We start from the raw sequence: 27,083 nt of genomic DNA on the forward strand, positions 1-27,083 counted from the left end.
AGGCTGTCACATCAGCTGTGGCAATTCTTCAGCCTCCCAGCCTGCAAAGAGTTTTATTGAGCTTGTTGATGGTGCTCTCACCTCTTGGAGGCAGTTGGGGCCACTGCTTTCTTCTCTTCAAAATGAACACTCTAGCCTAAATGAAAATAACAGGGTGCTATAATTGCATTCTCTTTTTCTCTTAGTGCATGAAATCAACACTCAAGAAGATGCTGGCTTGATAACATTTCCAGCCAGTCAGCGTGCAAGCAGATCCTGCAGTATTGCAAGCTGTGAAACAGATTTTTATATACACATTCCTTGTCTGGCCCTTAGTTACATTAGAAACTGAATGTAGTATATTCAAGCTGTCATGCACTGGAGGTTTTCCTAGTGTTTTATCCCAAAATATCCCTAGTGTTTTATGCCGGTACAGCCCTTATGATAGTCCCTGCTCTAGGCACTTTTGCAATGTTTTGGTTCATGTAAGAAAGCTTTATAAAGCAGAGGTTGCTAGACATGTTCCTTCAGGTCCTCTTTCAAATCTCAGTGAACCTCAGGGGAATCTTGTCATCACTTCACTGGGATTTGGATCTGGGACTGGCACACACACACCAGCCACCAGGTTCCACCATTGCGGTTGTTCTGTAGCGAGTGATGTCCAAAGCAGGTTATATTACAAATGCTCCATTTAAAGCTTTTCAAATGGACATCACATCAGCCCTAAACATTTAACTTGTGTGTATATAACTGTTCTTTCTGATTGAGATGTTGGAATATATGGTGTTCAGCTAACTTGAGGAAAATGCAGGATGGATAGTCAAATGAATTAAAAGCAGAAATGGTCCTCTGGAGCACATGCAATGCTTCTGAAGTACCATCTTATGTCAACCATCAGAGAAAATAAAGCCCTTTGAAATGGATGGAGCACCATGAAAATCCAATTTCTGTGATCCATACGCAAACTATTTCTTCTGCTCCACTAGATGACAAGCTGACAAATCTTGTTTTAAAGAACATTTTCAACTTGCTTAATAAATTATAAAACGCAGCTTGCAAATGGCATATTTCATTTGCAGTGACATAAATCCCAAACAGATTTTTCAGTAGTGTTACAAATTATATAAAGTGATTTATATGTTTCCTTGGCATCAGTTCTCTGTCTTTCTCCCTAAAATTAGACAAGCTAAAAGAAAAGTAGGACATCGTTAAAAAAGCATTAGAATGAAACATTGCAAAGTGGGAGTATTTGAAATTTATAAAATGCTGACAAACCACTAAGGAATGATGGGCTCATGGTTAAGGTGCAGGAAGGGACTGCCAGAACGTAGATTAATTTCTTCTCTAACACAGTCTTCCCAAGTGACCTTAGTGTCCTGGGTTCAGCAGTAGCAGTCATTTGTCTCCTTAGTAGCTGGTGCAGCGCTGTGGTTTTGACTTTCAGCCTGGGAACAGCGCTGATAACACTGATTTTTTTAGTTGCTGCTCAGTAAAGTTTACTCTGATCAAGGACTTTGTGAGCCTCATGCTCTGCCAGGCAGGAGGGGAAGCCGGGAGGAAGCAGAGACAGGACACCTGACCCAAAATGACCAAAGAGGTATTCCATACCACAGCCCACGATGCCCAGTATATAAACTGGGGGCAGTTACCCAGAAGGGATAGATCACTGCTCAGTCGGGCTGGGTATGATCAGTCAGCGGGTGGTGAGCAGTTGTATTCTCTTCCCTTGTTATGTCCCTTATCATTATTATTATTGGTGGTAGCACCAGTGGTTTGTGCTATACCTTAGTTACTGGAATGTTCTTATCTCAGCCCATGGGAGTTACATTCTTTTGATTCTCCTCTCATCCCTCTGGGAGAGGGAGGAGGAAAGGGGGGGGAATGAGTGAGCGAGAGGCTGCGTGGCTGAGATGCCGGCTGGGCTTAAACCACACCACCTTAGTCAAAGCTTTGAGATTCACTGAGCCTTTATTGTCTATCAGTAAACTATGGCAAATGGCTTCCCTGCCTCCCAGTTGTGCCATGGAGACTGTAAAGTACTCATATATACACAGTGACAATCAGGACCATGTGGTGGCCACAGGGAAATAAGAGGAAAAATTATGAACTGAACTGCTAAGAGCATCCTTTTTCTTGAGTGTGGTAGTCTCTGCTTTGTCTTTTGCAGAGGTCCCCAAACTTGTTGTGCTCCTGTGCTGTCACTGTTGTCACGTGCTCCCCCAGTTTCTGTGTGTCACAGAAAATCTTCAGTTGTTCAGTCAGCATCTGTAGGATTTGAATTAATAGCTTCTGCACACCGTACCAAGCCTACCACAACTCAGGAATCCCAGGTCAAAATATAGAATTATTGTCAAGATAGAGGTATATCTTAATATAAAAGGCATCTCTTTTTCCCCAGGGAAAGGGGAGTACAAAAGGAAGTTTCAGACAGAGGCATAAGCATTCAGGGACAGGTTCATGTTTACCCTATAGATTTTTGTTTCATGAGCTCTTCTACATACCCCTTGTTTGCCTGTGTGGGTGACATTTCCTGCCAAAATCACTGTCCATGATCCTAGTTATCACCCCAGGATACGTGCCACCCTCTCTGGACTCAGGTCATGACAAGGAGCATCCCTCAGCAAGAGGAGTAGCATGATGGCTCTTTTTCTTTGGACTTCTTCATCCTGCAGACAGGTGACGGAGGACAAAAAAAAACATTAGGGAAGGTGTGGGGAGACTGTTGACAAGCCCCCTGCAACCAAGCAATTATCCCTGTACCTGAGCCCCTCAATTTGAAACTGTCTGCAGGTATTAGTTCAGAAGAGAGCTAAGAGCCTGTTTGTAGTAGAGCTTGTATTTTTCAGCTAGGCTTGTGTGGTAGTGGTGCAGCTCCATAGTGTTTATAGTGGCTGACACATGGTGCCCCTCATTACGCTCTTCCACCTCACCATGAGGTTTCTGTGCTTATCCTTTCATGTGTTGAGCCAAGACATTCTTAAGCTTCTTTCACCTCCTTGTTTACAAAGAGGTGAAACAACATCACAGCTGTAAATCAGGAAAAAATTGAGTCTCATCATTTTCTCAGCTGTATATCGAGTTGTTTTTCCTGTAAACAGCACCCTTGTGGTACTACCAGGAATCCAGTGAATAGGTTAGACGACTAAGCAGATATGAACAGTGATCTCTGGCAGGCTGTGTCTCAGCACCGCTCCATAATCGCTGCCTGGCATTAGGCGTGGGGATGGTATGATGGTTCTGGCTGCTCCAGGCACAACTGGACAACATGGACATCTAGTTTTCTTTCAACATGAAAATACACTCTTATGGATAATAATAGTCTGTCTTGTTTTCTCATCTTAAATGCATGATGTGGAAGAAGCTATACAGGGGAGGATTCTTCCACCTGAAAAGGTGGAGGAGGTCACTCTTCAGGTTGCACTATCCCTGTTTCTCAAACCAGTGGTTTTTTTCCCCAAGAAGTATTTTCCAGTTGAGCCCTGGAAGTACAGAAGGCAAACTTGGGCATTTGGTTACACCTTCAAGTGATGTGTGGAATGGGAGCTCTTCCCACTCTTCCCTTCCTCTTTTTCTTCCCCCTCCTCACTGCCTATATGGTGAGTCAAGCCTCAGGCTGTGCACTGATCACTCCATCCTGGTCCCAGTGCAGCCAAGGATGACTGCTGCAGTGCTGCTTGCACATGATGCACTGAACTTTGGGACACCCCTCCATGTTGCCATCAGGGCTCCAGCAAGTCCAATAGGGTGCAAGGAGCAGGGTAGGACAGGGCCACCATGTCCACTGCCCCTTCAGTGGGAGTGCCCTCAGCTCTTTTTTCAGGAGCCTGATGTTCTGAGCACAAGGCAACCCAGTTGAATAGGTGACAGCAGGAATACAGCCCTCACTTTTATGGTCACAAGAAGGGTTTTGTGGAATAAAATGAAAGCTGAGATGTTTCTCCAGCCCTGCTAGGTCCCAAAAGTGCTGAAAACAAAGCCCTGCTGAGAAGTGCAGAACCTGAGATTTCACTCACAAGTGTATGTAAATCCAGTTACCATGGATTTATACACAGGCTCTAAGCTTACAATAATGTGCCTATCAATGCACTACAGCTAATCCCATTGCCTTCAGCACTTCAGATGAATATATTGAGTTTATGCAACCAAAGGCAAGAACCAGAAGCAACAATCATACCACTGACAGCAAATTTCAAACCCTTCAGGCAGCTGGAGCTTGTGTTTTTTCCACATGGAAATAGGCAAGACCACAATGACCTGAAAAACTTCTCTTCTGATCAGATGAAGAGCTGGGACTTGATTTCTCCAGTGTTTGCAAATTGCTTTCTCATCTCATTGCTACCCGTTGTTCAGAAATGGGCATCAATGGGAATTTGTTGTGAGAAACTCTGGTACAGAGAAACTTTCTCTTCTACTGTGTTAGCTCTTGTTCTCCTCTCATAACAAAGACATTTCCATTATTTTTCTGAACATTCAGAAGAAGAGCTCATTTGCTGAGCGCAGCAGAGCCTTGCCAAAGTTACTGCTTCCAAACCAGCAGCTGCTTGTACCTGTGGGCAGTGAAGGGAAAAAGGGTTTGGGTGGTGTCATGCAAACTTTGTGTGGAGGTTCAGGAGTGTGTGAAGGAAGACAGATAATGTACTAAGGCTTTAGAAATCCCAGTAGTCACACAGAAAAATTGCACTCAGCTTTGCTATTCCCCTCAGTTTTCAAGTGAGATATTAAACTATCTTTCAACTTCAACTCATACTAAACATGATCATTTTACATTGGCTCATACTAAATGTGATCATTTTATATTGGCCCAATTCCCTACATATTTAGTGTGTTTGTCTATTGTGGCTCATCACATATGAGGTCTGAAATTCCCTGGTACAGAAACTCTCTTATTGCATCTGTTCTCAGTAACTTAAAAAACAAAGCTTTAATTCCCCTCAGCAGGGCTTTCAGGCACAGCTATGCTGCATCAGGTGCTCTGAAACCCCAGATCCTCAAAGATGCAGAAATCTGCAGATTCTGACATTTATTTTTCCTTGAGATTTCTACACAGCTCCTGTCAAGAGCTTTGCTTGTCCTGCTGGGAATGCTGTGAAATAGTCCTCTACTGTTCATATTTTTGGCTGAGATGCTTGAAACCAGATCAATAAATCGCATTTTAGAAGAATATCTTTCTGAGGAGGGGGGACTAAATGCAGTATTACAGCCTTCATCATACTACAGTGTCACTACTTCAGTAAAAATTTCTGACTTCCAGGGGAACTGGATTTTGCCTTGCTAAGGTTATCTGAAAAGACTGAAACTAGGTACATGCTCCATTTCAGAATGCATGCTCTTTTGAAGGGTTGTACCCTTGTCGTATAAATTCCCTGCAGATTATAGATGGAACTCATTCAAGCTTGGGTGTTCACCTTTACACCAAGTAGTGCTGTAGCCATAATAAACCTTGATGTGATAGTGTTCCATTGATTTTAGCAAAGCAAAAGTGTTGCAAGGTATTCAATAATATGCAGAACAGTAATTTTGTGTATTAGAGTAAATGAGAGAATAAAAAAAACCCACAAGGGTAACAAATGCAAACCTGGAGTTTGCTCAAGCACCCCAATTACAAAGTTGGAAAGTAAGTCACGTGCATGTGTTGTATACCAAATTGCGACTCAAATACAAATCCTACATTAAAGATAAGAAAGTGTATTACATGCAAGATTTTATACCCATCAGTTGTTTTTCTTGGTTTCATTTTAGCAGTAAAGATCAGTGATGTTCCTTCATTATTTGTTAGCTAGGGAAAGACTGTTATAATTTTTCCAACTCCTAAAATGCTGCGATAGCACAGTGGGGGATTCACAAGCACTTTGATTAAGACATAAAATAGCAAGGAAATTAAAAAAAAAAAAGGCAGAAAGTGTTTTTTGTAAGTGTGGTTTAAAATGGATCAGGAAGGAAGGTAAGAGCACTCCAGTGTTCTCCTGCTGTGCAGAGACCTTCCCTACACAGGCTGGGGGTGAGGAGAGCAAGGTGAGTTGCAGAGATGCTGTGGATTAGTCTGAAGCTCACCTGAACAATGTCTGGTCTGTATAGCCTAATTTCTCAGGCCCAATGGGCTGCTGGTTCGCAGGAAAGGTTTTCAGGTGACACAGGCAGAGGGATAGGCAGTGCCTACCAGTCTCCCAGCCTAAGACAGGCACAGTGAGATTGCATGTCAGAGGACCTAGGGTGAGGGACCATCCCAGGAAGGGTTAAAAAGAGCTGAGTTCGTTGCTGTTCCAACCTGCCTTGCAAATCCAACTGCCTTTGAGAGCCAGGCTGAAACACGGTGTCATGCATGGTAGTGCAGGACAGGCAAGACTGCACCGCATCAAATGCAGAGGCAGTGAGTGATATTAATGTCCCTGTGACCCAATATGCTTTGGTGTGCCTCATCCTGCCAAGCAGTGTAGCCATCGTGCTGTGCTCAGCCTGTACTGTATGAGGTTAACCTAGGACATCTCCACTGCAATATACCCTGTATGAATCAGAAACTTTTGCTCTGACAAATGCAATATGGGTTGACCAGGAGCCTTTTCTGCTACAGCCAACTGCTGCATTTCCCATTTCTGCAAACACTTCAATTTCCTGGCAACAGAAAACCTGTGGAAGGCAGATTACACAAAAGCTTTTGGAGAGCAAGAGAAATTTCTGTTTTTTTTTAAGACCTTGTGGTGATATAGCAGGCCACAAGACAGTACCAGAATAGCAAAAGCCATCTCCAGAAGGGTTGTTTATTCCCCACTAACAGATGGTGCAAAGTAAGAGTTTTTAATATAGGCTTCTATCAGGGGGAGGAAAAATTATAATCCTGTAGAACTGAAATCCTATTTAAGTATTAAATGTTAAATTTAAATATAAATTTAGATCTGTAAAATGCCCGAACAGTAAAAAACAAAGGAACGTGGAAACAAAGTCTTGGTTTGAAAATGTTGAAGTGCTCCATGTCAATGCTGTTGGACCAGAATATCCAACTTTATGTTTCACTCAAAACAGGTTTTGGTATAGAAAAGAAGTAAAATTAGAAAACAAAATTGAAAGGAGTTTAATTACGCACAACATATTTTGATTTAGTTGGATGAATCATCAGATTGTTTACGCTGTTTTCATCTGAGAGGATAGTATTTGTTTTGGCTCAATTAAAGCTGTTTCCAAGGATGGAGAAGTAAGTAGTTAGTTCCTACTGTTCACCCGTGGACCTAAACCTCTGCATTGATACACCTGAACCACTTCCACTTTGTGCCCCTTCTGAAACTCTTTAAAAAAGCCTAATTTTTGTCTCCTGGCCCTCTGTATCCCAATACCTTCCTGTGGTCCCTCCCTTCACTTTGACTCTGCCATGCTTCCCATGAGTCTTGGGTCTCACTGCGTGTTCCCACAGCCCTCACCTTTGGCGAGTGGGCAATTACAAACATGGTAAGTATCCTCGGACTAACCAGTGGTTACTTCCTGGCAGCTTGAGAGCACATTCAAGAGTTTAACAAGTTTCTTTGCACAAAACTCATTCTTTAATGATGGTTTCTGTGTATTTCCCTCATCTGAGCAAGGTCAACCCCTCTTAAACTTGTGTGGGGAAGTCATTTTACCACACAATGTTCTCTATGACACAGCATTAGGGGCCTTTGTTTGGCTTTTGGCAAGGAGGATTAGGACAACAAAAGCACTGGTACCAATTCAGCTCTAAAAATATGTAAGGAGGAACCTGCCTTATTTTTATGCTTGAATAATTTAAATTACAAACAGAGCAAATTATGTCAACAATCAGCTACCTAGTGAGTTAATTTGCCATGAATTTCCTAGTTTTAATTCATCAGCACTCATATCACTATAAGCCAAAGAATAAGCCTTTTGTGTTCTTGTCCTAATATAGCTTTTGCCTTAAATGAGAGAGAGAGAGAGGTTGATTGACTGACTGTAGCACAGTCTGATGGTGAAGAAAAGTTATGAGTCTTTTATCACTGCTTGGGAGTTGACAGCCAATGTCCTTTATTGAGTTTGAAAACCCAATCACTTCATGAACTTGGGTGCAAAGGGGCAGAATTCCACCTATTTGTTCATAAGGTCCAGCAAAGGCAAATGATACCGGAGCTGTGAGCATGAAAGCATTTAACATGCTGTGGAAATAAATTTTTAGTGACCTATATTCTCTTATAAATGCTGCATCTGAATAAGAAAAATGAATTGAAGAGGAATGTGTTCCACACAATCCTTATAATGGATCTTCTTTCTAAATAGATATTTTCAACTACTCTAAAGTGAACCAATAATGTATAAAACTCGCTTTGCTGCAGGAGGTATACATACGTATTTTCAAAGACTGTTGAGGCTGCTCTGTCAACAAGCTTCTCAGTGTTGTTTTTTGTTCTTATTTTGCAAGATTCACTAAGATTAAAGGCTAGTTATGAAAAACATTTTCTATGGAAAAGCAGGCAGAACTGAGTGATAAAAAGTGATTTACACTTTCCTACAAACAATAGCTACATCTATTTATTTACTCACTACCCTTGAGATCCGTGAGACCAGGTGTAAATTGTCTTCTTTCCTGAAGAGCTTTAATTTTCTACTGCCTTCTCTTGAAAATATCACAGAAATTGAGAACTTCTATTGCATTAACCTTGCATACATAAGATGCTAAGATTCTCCTTCAATATCTGGGTGGTAAGACTATTGCATGCTTTGTCAGTGATGTCCGTCTAAATGGCATCAAGTCCAACGGGAAGACAACAGCTTCAATGAAAGCTTTTGTGCTACCAATTGGAGGATGTGAATCCTCTTTAAAGTACTAGATCAAAACTCAGAAGAGAGAGCTTACATTGTTTACGTTTTCTCTGAAGCTGTGGTCTTGTGTCATACAAGGGTGTTTTCAGAGGGGTGCTTTGCATGTTTGATCAGATACTGCATAAGGACTATAAGTAAGTTAAACTGAGTAAAAATTATAACTTTAGCTAATTGTGCTGGCAAATTGAAGGGGGTCTTCCTAAAATCTTTCCTTGCACCTGCTACTCCAGGCTAACCAAAATCAATGAAAACAGGAATCCTAGTTGATGTCCTGATGTTCTTCCTCAGCCAAAAGGCTTAACTATGTTTTTCATTCCCTGTAGGAGTAACATCCAACAGTGTTGAACTTGATCTATTTCCACTACTTTTCTTTTACCCTTGTGTTAGCTAAATAGAGAGTTTCTGTCTTTATCGTTGTCATGGTAGATGCTCAGTAGAGGCCCAGTCTGACAACTAGTAAAGTTCATGGGAGTCTTTCCACTTAACTCTGACAGGAGATTGATAGAAATTCAAAACAGCATCCTCAAAAGTTTCTGTATTCTCTATCCTAATATCCTTACTCATGGGCAGTACGTCTTGCTGCCTCAGCTTGGCGTCAAAAGAAGGATATTGCCATGGGAGAAGACAGGTCTGAGAAGTCCAGCACAAAGTGTCCAAAATACAGCAGCAGAGGGTGAAGACAAAAATAAAATCTGAAATAAGAAAACAGGAATGAGCAGAACTCAGAATGGAAAATTTATGGGGACAAAATAAAGAGTGTGAAATTAATCCAGCCTGTTATAAAATGCAGGATTTATTTTTCAATCTAGAATTACTTTTCTTACTTTAAGTTTGATTTTAAATTACTGGGAAAACACAAAAAGAGGAAAGCACAACAGTGCTTGTACCTGGTGTACTTTGTGAGTGAAATGCACTTCTCTTGAAATTCTCATGCATGCCTTATAAAGAAAAAAAGATTAGTGTATTCATTGTGTTTATGACCTTCTTCCATTGGAACAGCAACGTGAAGTCCTTCCTGCTAGATACATATCAGATCTGGGGTTGCAAATGCAGTGATTCCTTCCCTGAGCCTCCCAAGCATCCCTATTCCTTCTCCTCCAGCTACTCCTTTTCTTTGAAGGGCACAGCACAGAGCTTGAGGATCACCAGTGCTATGACTACCACTTCTTTTCATGCTCTCCTTGATGCATGGAGTCTTTGTGCTTTCAGTGTTGAGCATAAGTCCCCTCACATACCCCCTGATATCAGTGATTTCTTGTCAATCTGTCTATCGAAATAAGAACAAACCGACCAAATAGTAAAATTTCAGTCAGCTCTTCACTGATTCATGTATTTTTTGCACATCCTTTGTCTACCTTGACAATAAGACAAGGTGTCAATACTTGCCAGTTGTTCCCACCACATTCTGCCAGAGGAAGAAAACTTCAAAATTGACAGGAGGGTTATCCAGGCCTCTTGCAACCTGAAACTAATATTCTACTTATCTTTACCAAAGGTAAATTATTCTAAAAATGGGCACCTAAACTGTACTAAAAACCTAAGAGTATCAAGATCAGGATCTCCAGTTCCAGCTGTCAAAGTCTGACAATACTGGTATGTTACATGGATAATTCCTCAAAAGTTTCTGCTGTAGCCTATTTTCTTGCATGCCTTATATAATCTTCAGATAAATTATTCAACTGAGACCTTTTTCTTTCCATTTTATAGAGAGCTAGACTTCTTTATAATTGTGTAACTGTTTGCCTCTGCAGATGAGTAGAAAATGCAGAAGAATTTATTATTTATGGAGAACAAATATTAATAGTTCATGATTAATTTGGTATTATGGTTGCAACAGAAAGGTTTCTGGGTAAAAGCTACCTTATGACATACCTTTTTTTGTGAATGCTTTCTCTGCTTAACATTCACTGTGTGAATTATACTCAATGGGAGAAAAGGAGGTTGGTTTCGTTTTGACACCAACAGTGACAGCTAACGCACTGATTAACTAAAAGAAGTGGCATCATTACTGAGTGAGTCATTAGCATCCTCAGAGAAAAGCATTAATGAGGAGGGGAAAAAACCCAATTGCCTAGAAAAAAAATCACAAAGCACATGATAGAGTATTTTAATTTGTTCAAAAATAGTTACATCTCCTGCTCCTATAATTAAGGTTTTATTAATTTAGGATTGGAACAGATGAGAATATGAATCTTTGTGTGTCTGCGTCAGCTCAGGTGTAGTTCATAACCCTGAAGAGAGACCCCAGTGAACCACAAGGGCCTGGCCACTTTCAGGGACAGAGGTTCCTTCATGGTACAGGTGGTGGGAGAAATGAGTACCAGCCTTCTCTGTATCGATGCCTAATTCTGTATCAGTTTTTTGCAGCGTGCACGTATGGACAATCAGCAGACCTCAACAGTCTGACTGTTTAATCATGTTCAGAATAATTCATTTTCAATGGGCTCCTAATAAAACCCTACAAGTATCACAAAAGAGGCAAAAGCCTACACCTCTGCATGTAAACAGGAGTGGACGCTGGAGTATAACCAGGAGTTCATTCATAATGTAATGACCTCTCACCACCATTTTGAGTACCTCTGTGTTGCAAATACCTCCAGAAGGTCCTCAGGCAAGGCGCCACTGAAATTAAGGATGGAAATCTGTATCAGGCTCCAAGTCTGCGTCTGGCAAAGGGAATTTCCCGCCCTCAAAAAAGTCTGGATTGAAATCCTGAGATTCTGTGCAGCAACACTGTACAGAATTTCAGAAACACAGATTTTCCTGGTTAATTCCACTGAACATGTTTAAAAGAAATAAAAGGATGAGTTTGTCTAGATTGTCCATTTGTATGTGTGACTTTCACGTTCAACATATCCAGAGAGGGATCATAACAATGAGCAAAAATTGAAGGCCCATCACTGCCATGGTCTGAGTGTCTGAATCATTGATTTAGGACATCACAGAACAATTTAGGTGGGAAGAGATCTCGTGAGAACCCATCTACTCAGACCTCCTGCTCAGAGCAGGTCTAGGTAGATCACCTTTCACAGGGCTGTGTCCAATCAGATGTCTAAGGATGGAGGTTCCCCATACTTCCTGGGCCTGTCCTAGTACTGGACAACCTTCATGGCAAAAAAGGTTTCACTAATATTTAACTGTAATTTCTCATGTCTTCTGTCTTCTCAGATGCTCCAATCAAGGCGCTGCAGACAGTCATAACATCTCCTTTAAGCCTTCTGTTCTTCACAGGCGTATAAGCAAAAGCACAGTGCATGCAGCTTCTACAGAGTCAGGCTCTGCACTGCTGCCTAGTATGTTGTGGGTACCCAGACTGTGACATTACTCATTTCTACCCACTTTTCTCCTCTGTTTGTACCAGGTACCCTGCCTCTTTCAGAAATACTATTTTAAGGGAATCATGACTTGTAATCTAGTTGCTGGCATACTGAGACAAGCACAGAAAAGCTGTTCCAGCTATCCTCATCCTATATTCCACTGTGTGATGGTGGTTTGCTCCTTTGCACAGAAAGGCTTCAGGGGAGAAAACAATAATAGATCTCTTAGTCTTTAAAATTTGTGCGGATTTAGTTAAATCATATTTAAAATCCATTAATCATTTAATTGCATGTTTGTATTTAAACTGACGGATATTTTACAACATGTTGTCATGTAGTACTTTTTTAGATTTTTGATACAAGGAAAAAACCTTAAGTACAAAAAGCAATAATTTTAGAGCATGAAAGAGAAAGAGAGCGTAAAAACATCTCATCACTTCTCTCTCTGAACAGAAAAGTAGTTCAAAATGATTATCATTTTTTTCTGAAAGTGCTGCAGACTTCTGGTTGCCGTGAACCCTGGGAACCCTGTGCGTCTGCACTTCAGTTTGGCAAACAGGAACCTTACTCTTCTCTTTCTTCAGAAAGGCTTAGTTCAGAATTAACAAGCTGATAAAATACTTTGCTATAAATTTTGTAAGAATCTTTTGCCTTCTTTATAAGAAACTTGGCTTATAAATGTTATAAGAATCTATGAATGGGTCACATCGCTACGTTGTCATGGTGATGAGAAGTGCAGACGTCAAACGCAAAGTAGAAAGTGGTATGTATGATGGCTTGATTTTGAAAAAGATTTTATTAAAGCAGCTTATAGGTGGCTTGGATATTCTTTCTTCTAACAGGTTACTCAGACTTCAGCAGTTAGAAGCCAAATCCAGGGACCACCGCATGCAGTAACCCTCAGGCTGTTGGATTCAGTGGACTGTGGACTTGGCCATTAGGAAGGTACTGACGTGAAACAAATACATCAGTTTCCTCTTTGCACAGAGACAAATCCCTCCTACAGACTGAGGCCCTACAGCTGCCTGAAGTACATGAAAACTTAATAAGATTTATTTTTAGATGGTTGTGTTTGATACATGGTGCTAAATGGGCTGTTACTCTTGTAAAGCTTGCTGTTATCTGAAGGGTACTTTAGAATTAAATTAGAATTAAAATTCTTATTTACTTAACCTATTTTCACATATAAATTGTCAATATATAGTACAAAATATGGTGAGTGGCAATTTAAAAACCAGCATTGACTCTACTGAAGCAGAGGGTGACTGGCTTCAGGTATGTAGTGGCATTGGTGAGGAATGGAGTCCGTAACAAGGATGACAATACTGAAATCATTCCTCTCTTTCTGTTCTTTGTTTGCATTTTTTAATCCCTCCTTGTTATTTCCTTTGTGCTCACACCACAGAGAGATGCTTTCATACATGCTTTTGATACTTTTCGGCTGTCAAGGCTGTATCCCTTCCATGACCTGTACTTATTTTATTGATTTATATTTACACCCTGACCCTGTGCTATGACGCATCCCAGGCCTCTCAAGGCCTCCACCACCACCCTTTGCTTGTACTCTTGGGGGCCTACAGGTCTTTTGGCAAGAGTGTTCGCAGCTCCAAGACCAGCAGTAGATATATCTACATGGTACACTACTGCAATGTTACTTCAAGTGAGGGTGTCAGTCTTCCCCACCCTGCAGCCTATTCTCCCTGCTCAGACACTATGTTCATATCCCTTGGCATCAGCTGAACCGTCTCCTACCTCTAATGTCGACTGCAGCCACCACAAGCTTCCTCAGATTCTGCAGCACCTTTTATGACTCTTGAATGTTGTTTTCTAGGTACAAAAACCAAAAACAAAACCCAAACAATTCTGGGCAGCATAGCCTTAAGGATAGTCGGGATTCTGGGCTATTCTCAATGCAGCATGGACACCATTCATAGGCATCTTACAGGAAATGAGAGGAACATGTGGAGTCATCTTCGCATGAGCTGGGCTTTTGATTTCCAACCTGCTGAGATTTCACTGGGGTATTCTTGCCCTGCCCAACAGATGAGTCCCTGGATGTGACATGAACAATTCTACATGTTTGGTTGTATAAACAGAGTGGGGTTTTTTTCCAAAATCAGAGCTTATGTATGGATGGGCATCTGTGTAGTGGTGAGAAAGAGTGGAGTCAAGACCAGAGGGATTTAGCTGAAGCACTAGTAGTAAATGTCTAAATCATTTTCAAAGAAAGAGCTACAGTCTTCAAGGTTTTCCAGAGTTTTCAGGTCCAGGGCTCTTTGGCTGAGAATATACCTGATGAGATAGTGGTTCAAAATGGTCCGTTCTGGATGCAGACACCTTACCCTCAGAAATGGTACTATTTTGTGTGGGCCGCATTTTCCTGCCATAGCAAATAGCATGGAGATCTGAGTTTTCTTTCCCAGAGCTTTTTCCGAAAAATATGATGATCACTGGGAATGGAAGAGGGGGAACATGTATTTCTCAGCAGAAATCTCAGAGATACAGAGTGTGGTTGGAAAGCTCTCAGGACAGGCTATATGAACCAGAGGCACATGTTTTGCATTAACCTGTGCTGCTGTGAAAGGCATAAGTGGCCTGAGCTTTCCAAGAAGCCCACAGAGACACCTGTAGGGGCAACCCAGGTCCAGCCAGGCTGATGTTTGGACAAAAAGCCAATGACTGAAAATAATCTGATTGGGCAGGTGCACCAAAAGGAATGAAAAGGGATTTAGAGGTCAGAGTCAATAAGTGGAAATCTCTCACATTAATTCAAGTATGTTGGCCTCTGGTACATTTTTTCCAGATAAATAGAAATGTGACTCATTTCCAAGACAAAAAATTCATTTGGTAGAATGGCAAAGGGAGTTTTCAAAAAGCAACTTGACTCTAAGTGCTCTGAGGACATTATTAAAAACATAGTTAGCTGACAGTCTGAATGAAGTTCTCTGTGTGCACAATGACATATTGCTTCATCCAAATACTACCTTCAGAAACCTGGCTTTCTGCCTAGCCCTTTCAGATGACATTTGGTCAAAAGCCTTATATGAAACAATGATCACAGGGATTTCAGTTTAAATCATTTCACCAGGTAGGGAATAGCAGTAAGGCTGTAATTATTCGTTAGCTACCGGGTGATGCTCAGCTTCCAAAATGAAGGGAAATCTTCGGCTGAGAGTGCAGGCACTGCAGTGGAATTAACAATGATGCCTCCATTTTCTGTACTTGTCACAGCTGCACCACAATTATGATCATTGCTCCATCAGGAGCTCATGCTCCTGATGTGGAAGGAAAGGGGGAATGTTTGGCTAATGATCTGGTGACGGCTTAACTGTGGAAGCTTTTACAGAGGTCACAAGTTCAGATGCAGCTCTCCTATTTCTGCTGCTGGGTGAAAATTCTTATCCGATCGCTCTTGTCTGTTAATGGTTTGTGTGAAAGAGTTGGTGTTCAAAAACTGTTCTGCAATGGATTTTTGCACCCATAATTTAGGATTCAATGCCTTTGTTAGAGGGATTAAAGGAAAGGGAAATGAAGACCTGCTAAGAGCCATCCCCTGGAAGGTGATGGTTTTGCTGAAAAAAGGTGGAATTTTGCTGATGTCAGTGGAAATATAAAGCAGCAAATCCTTCAGTTTCTTCAAGACTTTTGTTCTTGAGAAACAGCTTGAGTTTTACGCTCAGTGCAAGCAGGAGAAGAAGAAATCAAAACTTCAAGCAAGTACAATTCTATGACTCTACTCTACATTGAATAATAACATCCAGTTCACCCATAATAATGTTTCATAAATATTCATAGATCTGCAAAACACCGTACTGATGGCATAAGAAAACAGATTAAGGTCAGGTCCCTGGATAACTGTACTTCCAACTTCAGTTGTACACAATTTTGTTTTGAAATATATAATTCAATAAGTTATTTCAATTTTACAAGAAAGTACTTTTAAAAAGGCATATTTGTGGGAACTAACTCAAATTACAGCTCTCTCACACCCCTGTGTAATACAAAAGGCTTTTGGTCTGTAAAAACACCTCAGAAACTTCAACAGAGATTTGTGCAGAGAGCAGGAATAGCATCACATGATTTCTTTTTCTTGATATCTTCAGGGTTCAAGTGTGCTCCACACTACATAATATCGGCAGAGGTCATTTCTATTTATCATGAGCTACAAAATCACAGAAGGGCTGAGGCTGGAAGGGACATCTGAAGGTTGTCTGGTAACCTTCTGCTCAAACAAGATCATCTAGAGCTGGTTGCTCAGGGCTATGTCCAGGCAGCTTTTGAATATCTCCAATGGTGGCGATTCCACAACCTTTCTGAATATCTAGGAAAATGGGTGCAGAAGTGCTGGCTATTTTGAAAGAGTAAAGTGCACAAGTTTTTAGAATTTTCACCCCATTAGAAGGGCATGCTCTGAAATCAAGACGTATTCCAGCAGCATCAATAGGGAGGAACTGAAAGTTAAAGAATCTGCCTACTTAAAGACAGAATTTTACAAAAAGGTAAAACATTTAAGTGTGTCATTCTATTTTGCCAATGTGTCCACCTGATGCTCAAGTGTCTCAGCTTCGGAGCAGGGTAACTAGCCTCTGCAAATTTCCTAAGTACTCCCTACCCTCACTGTTTCTAGAGCTTCAGCTTTTCTGTTCCTGTTGTTAAAAGGAACAACCGTAGCCCTCGTCCTATGAAAAGTGTCCTTCTGTCCTCCAAGACTGGAAGATTTTTCCTCTCTCTTCTAGTATAGATGGACACTAGATACCATACAGTACTGCAGAACAGTGGCATCTCATACTTTACTCTTCTTAACTGTTAATCTTTAAATAGTTGAATTCTTATTTGATATATTGTATATCTCACCTAACATGTTTCAAACTTGGAATTTTATGCTGATATCTTTTTTCCTAAGTCTAGCAAAACACAGTGATGTATGTGCAAATTGTATGTCATAAAGACTAGTTAAGATGCAGGCTTCCTTTATTATTCATAATGCACAGCCTTGTGCAAGCTTTGCACAAGGCTTACAAATAATATATGAAGAGAACAAAAGCTTGCTCTGAGGACAGACTTGCTGACTGAATGCAACCTACTCTTCCTGCTTAGCAATACTGCTGGGATGCATTCACAGAGAAGCTGCTATTTTTTAACCAGCTGACTTCTATCCCTTTTGCACCCAATACCCTCCTTAAGATCTACATCTTTCAGGCAGTCCTCAAAACACAAGAGGGTATTTAAGGATCCTTTCCTCACAAAGAATATTTTTTATTTCCATAATGAAAACATAGTCTTTCTGGGATCTCTTGTGTTAACTGTCATCATCAAGTCACGTCTTCATCTCACTTGCAAGCTCTTCAGAACGTGAGACAGGAATGGGCCCCAGCTGCACGCACTGCTGGCAGCATGGCCATGCTGGCTTTGCTGAGGCCAACACATTGCTTCAACAATGCTTTCTTGGGTTGCCTTGTTTCCTCATTGGTGTGTATGGGCAGGGCTTTTGAATTCAGAGCACAGTCTGCACATCAGTACGAGAAAAATCTGTGGGTTAATTCCTACCCAGACCAGCTAGGTTTCTAGTTGGAACTTGATGATCTTAAGGTCCTTTCTAACCCTAACTATTCTATGATTCTATGATTCTATAACCTGTACTTCCAAAATTACCTGTGTTGAACAGGTAGCTTGGTTTCATACAAAGAGGTGAGATCTTGCTTTACAAGGTGCATAAGAAATGAAACTCCGAAAGAAGCCAGGCTAGCAAAGTATCCTTCTTCACTGACTTCTGCGGCTGAAACGTGTGTGGTTTGTGTGTGCAGGCTCCTGGTACGGCTCAGCTCTTTCTCGAGAGGGAAGTGGCTTTGGTCAAGGCTGGTCACTTTTAGAAAGTTCACTAGCTCAGACAGGTTCTGTGTGTTCAGCACAGAGCCCAGGATGGAGGTTTGTGCCCAGGGCCATGAGTTGCATGAGTGAGGGGCTGCACTGCTTCTGCATCCTGGGTGGTCTCAGGGAATATCATCCTGTCACATCCAGGCTGGTTCTACCACATTTATGTTACTTCAGGTCACTGGCAACTAACGAAAACTTCGTTGTAACAGAGTGCTCCTATTTGTAAAACCACAGTTTAATCACTGAAAGCAGCTGCAGCTAAACTGAGGTTTAAAACAAAGCAGACCATATCACAATGGGAGGACGCTAAAGCAAAGCGCTCATTGTACCTATCAATTACCACTATCCATCTATTCTGATCTAGTGTACACTACTGCCCCCATAGATTATTTCCTGTCTCTTTCAAGACATGTAACAGTGAAGGCCTTTCCCTCATTTTGCAGACTTTGGCTACAAAGTCGTAAATTTTCTTTACACAGTAAGCAAATTATTCACTTCACTGAATTGTTCTTGGCAATCACCTTTAAGAACAGTGGCAACGTTTGCTGTGACATGCCATATGTGTCTGTGTCTGCCTAGTCTTTGGTCTTTGCACATTTGACAAAATAAGCACAGTGGCAATGAACAGCAAGGAGAGCATCTCAGAATTTCATTGCTGTGATGTAGTTTCACCTAGCTACATAGCGAAAGGCAGCACTAACTCTTCAGAAACAGATGACCATTTCCTTTGGCCTTATCATCAACCTCTCAGTGCATCTGTCAGTGGAGCACATGGGAAGTAATATCTTGCAGAAGAAATTCCAACAGAAAGCAGCTGTGTCTGTGAGTAAGAGTATATAGATATAGGTATGAGTAAGAAATATTACCATATCAATTTCAGAGCTTCACAATCCTCATTTGAGGATCTAGCGTCCTCATTTTGGCTGAAAATTGATCTTTTTTCTCCTTGAAACAATTTACTACTTGCCTACTCTGCAGTGAATGTTGTGAGCAAATTATTGTCTTTCTCCTAGCACCTACAATTCTGTGCACATGAAGATTTGTGTCATACCCTTTCTGCTTGTTTTGTTATCTAGGCCAAACAAATTTGGTTCCTTCCAACTTTCTTTGTAGGTCATGCTTTCTACACCATTGGTAACTCATGTTGCTCTTTGGTGCACTTTCTTCCGTTGCTCAGTGGCTCTCCTGAAGTACCAAAACTGGGCTTCGTTCTGCACTTGGGTTTCAACAGTACTGAGAGTATCAAAGGAATTATGTAGCACCAGAGCGTAATCAACACTCCTGCTTTTACACTCTGGGATAATGCTCCTTTTTTTCTAAGTATGATGATTACTTTTTAACTTGCGTTTAGGCTGTGATCCCCTCTATGATGTGTTTTCTGCAGGGCAGTTGCTAACAAATGTCCTCTCCTCTGTACTTCGGCAATTGCTTTATTGTGTAGAATTGTTCATTTGTTAAATTGCTGTTGGCTTTGGGTTTCTAAAAAGCATCTCCAACTTTTAAGAGTTCATTTCTATTCTCCTTTTGTACTCCAACTACTTGTGTTTCAGTCTCCCTGTGCTGGAATTGCTACCTCTATCCTGTTATGTAATCAGTAGTTTTACTCACCGAAAGTTTCCTGTGAAGGTGGAGAGCATGGGGACACCTTGCAAGTATCTGGAAGACTATAAAACAACTGAGTTTACACAGGAAGGTTTTCTTAGCTTTCCACAAGTGAAGAAAGTTGGTGCAGATGGAAACACAGAAAGGTCAGCTTCAACAGGACAAAGTTAATAATCCCCCTTTCCCATACTGTGGAAACCAGAATATCACAGATGTCTGTTCCTTTTCTCTGAGTCAAACCACCAAAGCCTTGGCCTTTACCTTCTCTGAGGTGGAACTGAGCTACTTCCCAAGTCCCAAGTCACGAGCTGGGTGTCATTTCTAGCCACAACCTTAACCATTAATACCAACAGGAGTTCAGAATAGCTAAGGAAATGGTCAGAGGTCTTTCCAACAGAATACAATGCACTTCCAGGAGTCCAAGACATATAGGGGCCTCATATAAAGCTAGCTGTATCTCCTTAAGTGTAACTTCACAACAGCTCCTGCCCATCTACAAGGAGCAGGCTCTACTGCCACAGGGTGCTCCCTTTCCACTGTGCTGATCTTCCCCCATCTGTCAGTGTTTTCATTGATGCATCCTTGTTGACCCCTCAGCCCTGAGAAGTTTTAGGTCTCCTTTAATCCTTGGGTAGTGTATTCTGTCCTTGCCTTGCTAGAACCAACTACTGTTATCTTAACACCTTTGAAGCATTAATCTGAGACACAATTTCTGTGTTGTTCTTTTCCCTTCTTGTTCTTCTCCATGTTTTTTGCAGTTCCTGTGGACTCAGTTCAAGGCATTCAGCCATGTAATGGTGCAAAATTAGAGAAGAAAAAAGAACCACAAATAGATTCAGACAAAAATACCATAAAATTTCGAGTCTGACACCCACCATTTGCCAGTTCAGTGGCTTGTATCTGCTACTGTTCCCTGGAGATTAACATGCAAGCAAATGCAGGCTGATATTCACTCTTTCTACCAAAGTTTGCATATCTACTGCCATGAAACCTGAGCACAGAGCATCAAGAGTTGCAACATGTAAGTTATACATTCTTCTGCCTCCGTATTTGCTTTCTGAACTTCCCCTACCGCAGAAATAAAACCAAAACAGCCAACCAAACTCTCCACTGCCACCGTAAATATTTCTGTGGGGAACTGCTCTTAATGTAGTTCATTAATTTTACAGAAAGTCATGTCGGGGGGAATGTGTCTACAGCTGCATCCTGACTTTCTGCAGATCACAACCTGTAAAGATCAGTCCATTTCCCTCCAGTGAGCTCGGAGCCATGACCTGATAATTTCAGGCTTTCAAAAATAAAATAGTATGTGCTAAGCTGAAAGCCAGATACACCAGATGGTACCAGTGCCCAAAGTCACCTACAAGTGAAGGTGTTCTCTGTGTCCAGAGGTCCCGCAGACAATGTGCCATGCTGTAGAAATTAGTTGTGTCGATCTGGTCTAGAGAAAAACATGACGCTACAGCCATCAGCAGCACTTTATAAGTAAGGACACCCCAGAGAGCTTGTCCACACAGCAACTTTCTCTCATAGTGCACATTTGCCATCACCTTGAAAGTAGAGTTGCTGTGTGTGAGATGGGCTGTAGAAACACATGGTACTCAGCAGGGCATGAGCAGGGATATCACAGCCAATTGCAATCAAAAAGCTCTGAAGATGGTTGCTTCTCTGTCAGAAGTCAATAATTTCTCAAAAGTATTTTGCACTGCATCGATTTCAACAAACAAACAAAATAGAGAAATGATTCACCATCAATTTGTTTTTAATGTTCAAAATAAGTTTTTATTACAGGTTTTAAAATGTGTACTTGTTAGACAAAATAAAAATTGAGTATTTGTTAAAAACAAAACAAAATTGCTGATTACCTTAGGGGTTTTTAAAATCAATTTATTGGGAAATTTTGATTGCTTCAAGTTTGTTCTATCTCTGGTCAGACTTGTCTTCTGATTTTGTGGCAATCTTTGTGAAATGGGAACTCCATTTACTATCTACCCTTGAACTGAGCAGCTGATCAGGCTTTTTCCTGATTTGTCTGTAAAACCTAACCTGTTGTATTTCTTTACTTTTTAAAAATTGCATTAATTTTATTTCTAAAAGGTAGAACTTTGATGAAATCCTACTGTTTCTTCCTGCTATGTTTTGTATTTGCAATGATAACAAAACTTCCCATATGGGGATTCTTTAGTATCATTTAAAAATTACTTCCAACTAAAAGAAGAAAAATAACGTTTTCATGACACGTATTGATTTCTTTTGGATAACAGCATGAGTGAATCAGAAGTCATGATGTAATTTTGGTAAAATATTTACTAAAGTACCATGAACTAAAGAAGCATGGGGGTGGAGCTTTCATTGTGATGATAGTCTTTGGTAATGGTTTTGTTGTGAACATTGGCACTTCCCACCGATCAAGTAATACATACATGCCAGATTTTTTAAATGAAATGACCACATCTCAGGTTCAAGAGCTGTTATTCCTTTCCCCAGAGCCGATAAAGCTGTGTTTGGTGAGCTGGATAGGGTCTAGAAATGAATCGTCAAGAAGGTTTGATCTTCCAAAAATTAAATCAAAATGGTGAGATGACCTCAAGTTTCCTTCAAAAGAGGCAATTTTGTCAAAAGACATGGTGATGTGAACATGCAGTGAGTCCTGAGAGCAGAACCAAGCTCTCAGTGTCTTCCCATTTTTCTTTGCAGGTCTTTTTTTCCCTTTAAATCTATTTTAGGAGCTTCAGTGCACAGTTCCCACCCTGTGACAGCAAAGGAGTCTTTATGTGGTGTAGGCTAGAACAGACTGCAGTGTAGGAGGATGGTGGATCACTGTAGCTTCATATTACAAGCAAATTTAGCAAGTACTTTAAAAAGCCAACATAAGAGATAACATCAATAAAATCATGATCAAAAAAAAGTCTAGAAATATAAATCTGAGGCTTATTTTATTCTAAGAGCATGCCTAAGTGGAGAGACAGGGACTGGGGATGTGGGAAAAGCAAATTATTACAATAGTAAGAAAGAAAGTCAACCCAAATGACTGATTTCCTGGTTGACTCACAGTCTATTATATTAATAGGATCATTTATTAATCTTCAACTAAATCTTCTTTTGCCTTTGTTTTTATTTTAAACTATTTTTAAAGTTTAATGAGTTATGTTACTCATTACGTTAATGAGTTTACCTAGATAAACATGTACCTAATAGGCACCAGTGTGAAGAAAGGGTCCAGACATTATTTATGGCTACTGTGACTATCAATGTTCCAGGAAGGTCTTAAAGGTTTGAGAGGGATGTAATCTTTTCCTCTCCCTGATTCTTAATTCTTACTGCAGGTTAAGTAACTTCCCCAGTGACCCATAACTGCCCAGGAACTGCTGGTTTGTTTGTGAATGAGCAACCTCTCCTGAAAGAGGAAGAAAAGCAAAACCTGCCTTTGTCATTCAGTAGATGGTGCTCTTCCCTTCTCCTGAAGTTACGGCTCATGCTGCTGATGCTTTAGGTGCCATACTTCAGAGGTGATTGAAGTCTACAGCTCTTCTACTTCTTGTGCCACCACTGCTTGCTACAAGTCTTCCCAAGATCTGACCATTAACCCCTGTGCCTAAGCCATGCCAGATTTTGCTTACTTCATTTAGCTAAAACTTCCTACTTTCTTACCTGAAAAGGACTATGTAAGAACATATGATGATTGGGTCTACTGACATTTTACAGTCAGTCCTCAGGAAACAAACTGTATATGCATTGTGCATGGACTTGATATCTCACCAGGCATGGAGCTGCTGGTTTTCTTTTGGGGTGCAGTGCTGTTCTGATATGTCCCTTCCACTCAGGCACCAGTACAGACTTATCTCAGCTATCTGGCTTTACAGGACCTACATCTATGTTGGTGGACTTCAAAGGGTCCAAAGGGCGAGTGCCCATGTCCTGGCACTCAGTTTGACTATCCTAATTCCTGACCTGTCCTGGAACAAGAATTGGACATGCTCCAGCCTGCACCTGGCATACTGAACCTTGATTCCCATCAGAAGTAAACCTGACAGCAGCTGTTCCTGCCAAGTCCTTGATCTGGGTTTTGCAGAAATGCTGAAGGCACATTAGAGTATGCATCTCTTGCTCTGTCTGGAGACAACCTGAGGGGTGAGATTTAAAGAGTCAGAAAAGTTGCAATTTAACACTAAGATGGAAGATTAAGCTCAAGGATCAGAATGTGGCTGCAACTGCTAGCAGGGCTTCCTAATAGGACCGGAAGGAAAGGGTTGATTCCTAGGGTGGGTACTCTTTATTGAAGAGACAAAGAGGCATTTGGTTCTTGTGGAAAGAAATGTTACTTGTTATATTGTAAGCTTATTTAATTTTGGAACACATTTGTGGGCACATGAAGGAGAAGATGACTGGGAAAAGCTAGCTTGCTGAGCTTTGAGTGAGAGTGATAGATCATGCCTGAGCAACCTGATTGCATTGCATATAAGGCAAGAGCCATGAATGTCATTTACACTGACTTTAGCAAGACTTTCAACTGTCTCCCACAGTGGCCTTGCATCCAAGTCTATGAATGTCTGGATGAGCAGACAACTAACAGAGTAAAAACGTAGTTGGAAGACTGTGCTCAAGCAACAGGAGGTACCAGGTTATATTTTACCTGGAGGCAGGTAAGATATACCTGGAGAAATTGCAGAATCTATCCTGGGACCTGTCCTGTTTAACAGCTGGAAGATGTGATTGAGTGCACTGTCATGAAATTTGCAAATGAGCTCAGACTGTGGGCACCACCAATATCCACAAGGGGAGGAATGTCACTCAGAGACACATAGACCGGCAGAAGGAATGGCTGGGCCGATAGGAACCTTATGAAATTCATCAAGGAACAATGCAAAGTCCTGCATCTAGAAAGGAAGAGCCCTTGGCAATGGTGTAGGCTAGGGACAGGCTGGCTGGGAAGCAGTTCTGTGAGGAAGGCCCTAGTGTGCTGGTGGCAGTGAGCTCAACACAAGCCAGCAGCAAGCCCTTGGCAGGAAAGGAAGTTTGAAAGAAGAGATTCCCCAGCATACTGCTGATTTCTGCCACAGAGTTTCTTCTAGCATCACCTAATCCCAGCTGCACCTGCAGGAACGTTTCTCATGTATGCTTGTCTTCTGTTTGGGGTCTGCACAATGCAAGTGTGTGCTCCCCTGAGTCTGAACTGAAGGAAAAAAAGCCAGAAAGTCTATGACAATAATTTCAGACTGATTGCTTTGCAAAAGTAATGATGGAATATTTGAACTCTTCTGTCTTTGACGTGCTGCACAATAAAGCAATAGAGAAAAGCCATGCTGAAGGTGGGATGCCTCCATCACCATTACAGATGAGACAGTTGATGCTGGAACTATCATGTCTTAATCTCTAAAGATATAGACACTCATTACACACTTATCACACCCTGCAGTCCCAACTAGATTACAGACAGTGGACCTACCTTTATTGTAGCAGAACACGCTCTTAGTGAAAAGGCCAGCACACAGGAAGAGATGTGGATCTAGTTTATATGGGTTCCAAACCAGAAACTCACATAGATGCTGAAATTCAGACTGTCAGTCTGGGTTTCATCCAGTAAATGAGAAGGGATTCATAGAATGCTTGAAGCAGCAAGCACATATTTTTCTAAGCTGGTTTGCTCATCCCTATTCAGAGGTGAATGTTGGATACAGTTCTGAGTCTAGCAAAAATAGTAAAAATTGTCATCAAAATCAGTATTCATTATGAGCTATTTACTACTCAAAACAAAATGCAGAGTTGATTTTCAAATTCCTTAAATTAATCACTTTTTATTTTGATTTTCTCTTTGTCTCTTGTTTGACATTTACTGTGCCATTCTTTACTAGTTGGATTTAACTCAACAGGATTTTTAAGAAATCCAAGCTTTGAAATATACTTTCCTGCCAAAGCTTGGCTCATTAATATGCTTATCAGTCTTGTACATATTCAAAGTATGTGTCATATAATACAAATCTGAATGTGTTGGTGTCATGGGGTTGAAATATACAATCTTTTTCTTTTTAATGGAGAGCCTTTTTAGAAATGTATTTATGCTGTTGTGTGGTTGTTGTTCTGCCTGTCTCCTGCCAAGCCAGCAGCTGGGGGAGGGCTTCCTGTGCACTTTGAGGTTCTGGTCTTTCCAGCAGGAAAACTCAAGCAACCAATAATACCTTTTCTGATCTTAATCTCAAAGCCCAGTAAGGGCTGATGCTCATCTGTATGGACAAAAAGCCGCAGCATTAAAATGTTTCCCTTTTTTTCCCTTCCCCTCACTTGTCTTTTTGTGTAAAAGTTTACAAATCAGACACCATAAACCATCTCAGAAGGCTGACCATTGGAAGTGTTTTCTTAATGTGTATACTTCTGTCAGCTTGGTAAACCTTCAGGCATTGCCTTTGCTGTGGGCTGGACCAAGACCACCTACAGCTCCTGCAGCAAAACAGGAACATACATTTTGCCCACAGGACTCTGACTTTCATCTCCTATTTCTCTCCTTGCCCTGAAACAGTGAAGGCTGATGTATGGAAGGCTGAAGGATGGAAGGCTGAAGGATGTGCACGTGGCTAGCAAGCTGTCCTGTCACTGTGTGGGTAGGCATGTGTGTGTCCAACACACTTACCATGCACTCTGAAGGGGTTGTTGCCCTGAGGACTTTGGCAATAGGAAGGGGTCCTGGACATCTGGGAGTGTCCCCCTTTACTTCACATCTGCTAACAAGACCTCCATAGGCACACTCTGAACAACATATAAATAGAAAACCTCCTTCGCTGTGTAGAGAACAGCAACTAGCCAGGCTTCTACCACCATCAGAAAGCTTTTGGACAGGTGGAAAATACTGATTCCTCTTTGAGGGCTGAAGAAAGTAATGGCTATCTGAATGCCATGTTATAGTATCAGGTCAGTTTGTACAAAAAGGAGTGATATCAGCTAGATAAATTAGTTACAAGGGACATACCCATAAATGCACTTCCTCTTGCCTTCTAAATTCCTGGATTCTCAGTCTAAAATAAATTTGGCAGAACTTTTTGCTTGAATTAAGAGATGTGTATTTTGCTGCGTACTTTTCACACTCATCTGTCACATATTAGCCCTCTATAGTCCACCCCTACTTTCTTTGAATTCCCTGGATATGTACAGAAGGAAACCCCTTTTTCTCACATTTACACTGAACATTGGTAGTGCAGGTCAGGATCCTGGATTACTTCTTTTATTTTTAAACTTAAACTTGCACTGAACTGACACCAGAAGTTGTTTGGGAGGCAAAACTGGGGAATATTCCAAGGGCAACACTCAAATCCCAGCCACCCATAGCCAGAACAAGCTCTGGTGGGAGTTATGGGTGGTGGATGGAAATGGCTGCGTGCCCTGATGCTTCCCCATCCAGCCCATGGGCAGCTGGGCAGGAGGAGATCCCATCAGACACCAGGCTAAGCCCTTGCTGAACCAGACTGTGCCAGGAGATTCAATCAGGTGCTGCTTTGCTGTCTTTGCCACACACGTCCCACT

At 41.2% G+C, this 27,083-nt stretch overlaps 1 long non-coding RNA gene across 1 annotated transcript; it reads right to left on the reverse strand.

Moving 5' to 3' along the window:
* Positions 1-409: 409 nt before the first annotated feature.
* Positions 410-26,314, reverse strand: LOC133280301 (uncharacterized). The gene is made up of 4 exons (XR_009747111.1): positions 26,197-26,314; positions 21,067-21,276; positions 2,445-2,645; positions 410-1,165 (listed from the first exon to the last, which is right to left on the reverse strand). It is a non-coding gene; the product is annotated as an uncharacterized LOC133280301 (long non-coding RNA).
* Between the last annotated feature and the right edge of the window lie 769 nt (positions 26,315-27,083).

The sequence above is a fragment of the Pezoporus flaviventris genome, unplaced genomic scaffold, assembly GCF_033815535.1.
Source record: "Pezoporus flaviventris isolate CSIRO_AGI_PZ_B2104156 unplaced genomic scaffold, CSIRO_AGI_Pfla_v1 ptg000081l, whole genome shotgun sequence".
Taxonomy (NCBI): Eukaryota; Metazoa; Chordata; class Aves; order Psittaciformes; family Psittacidae; genus Pezoporus; species Pezoporus flaviventris.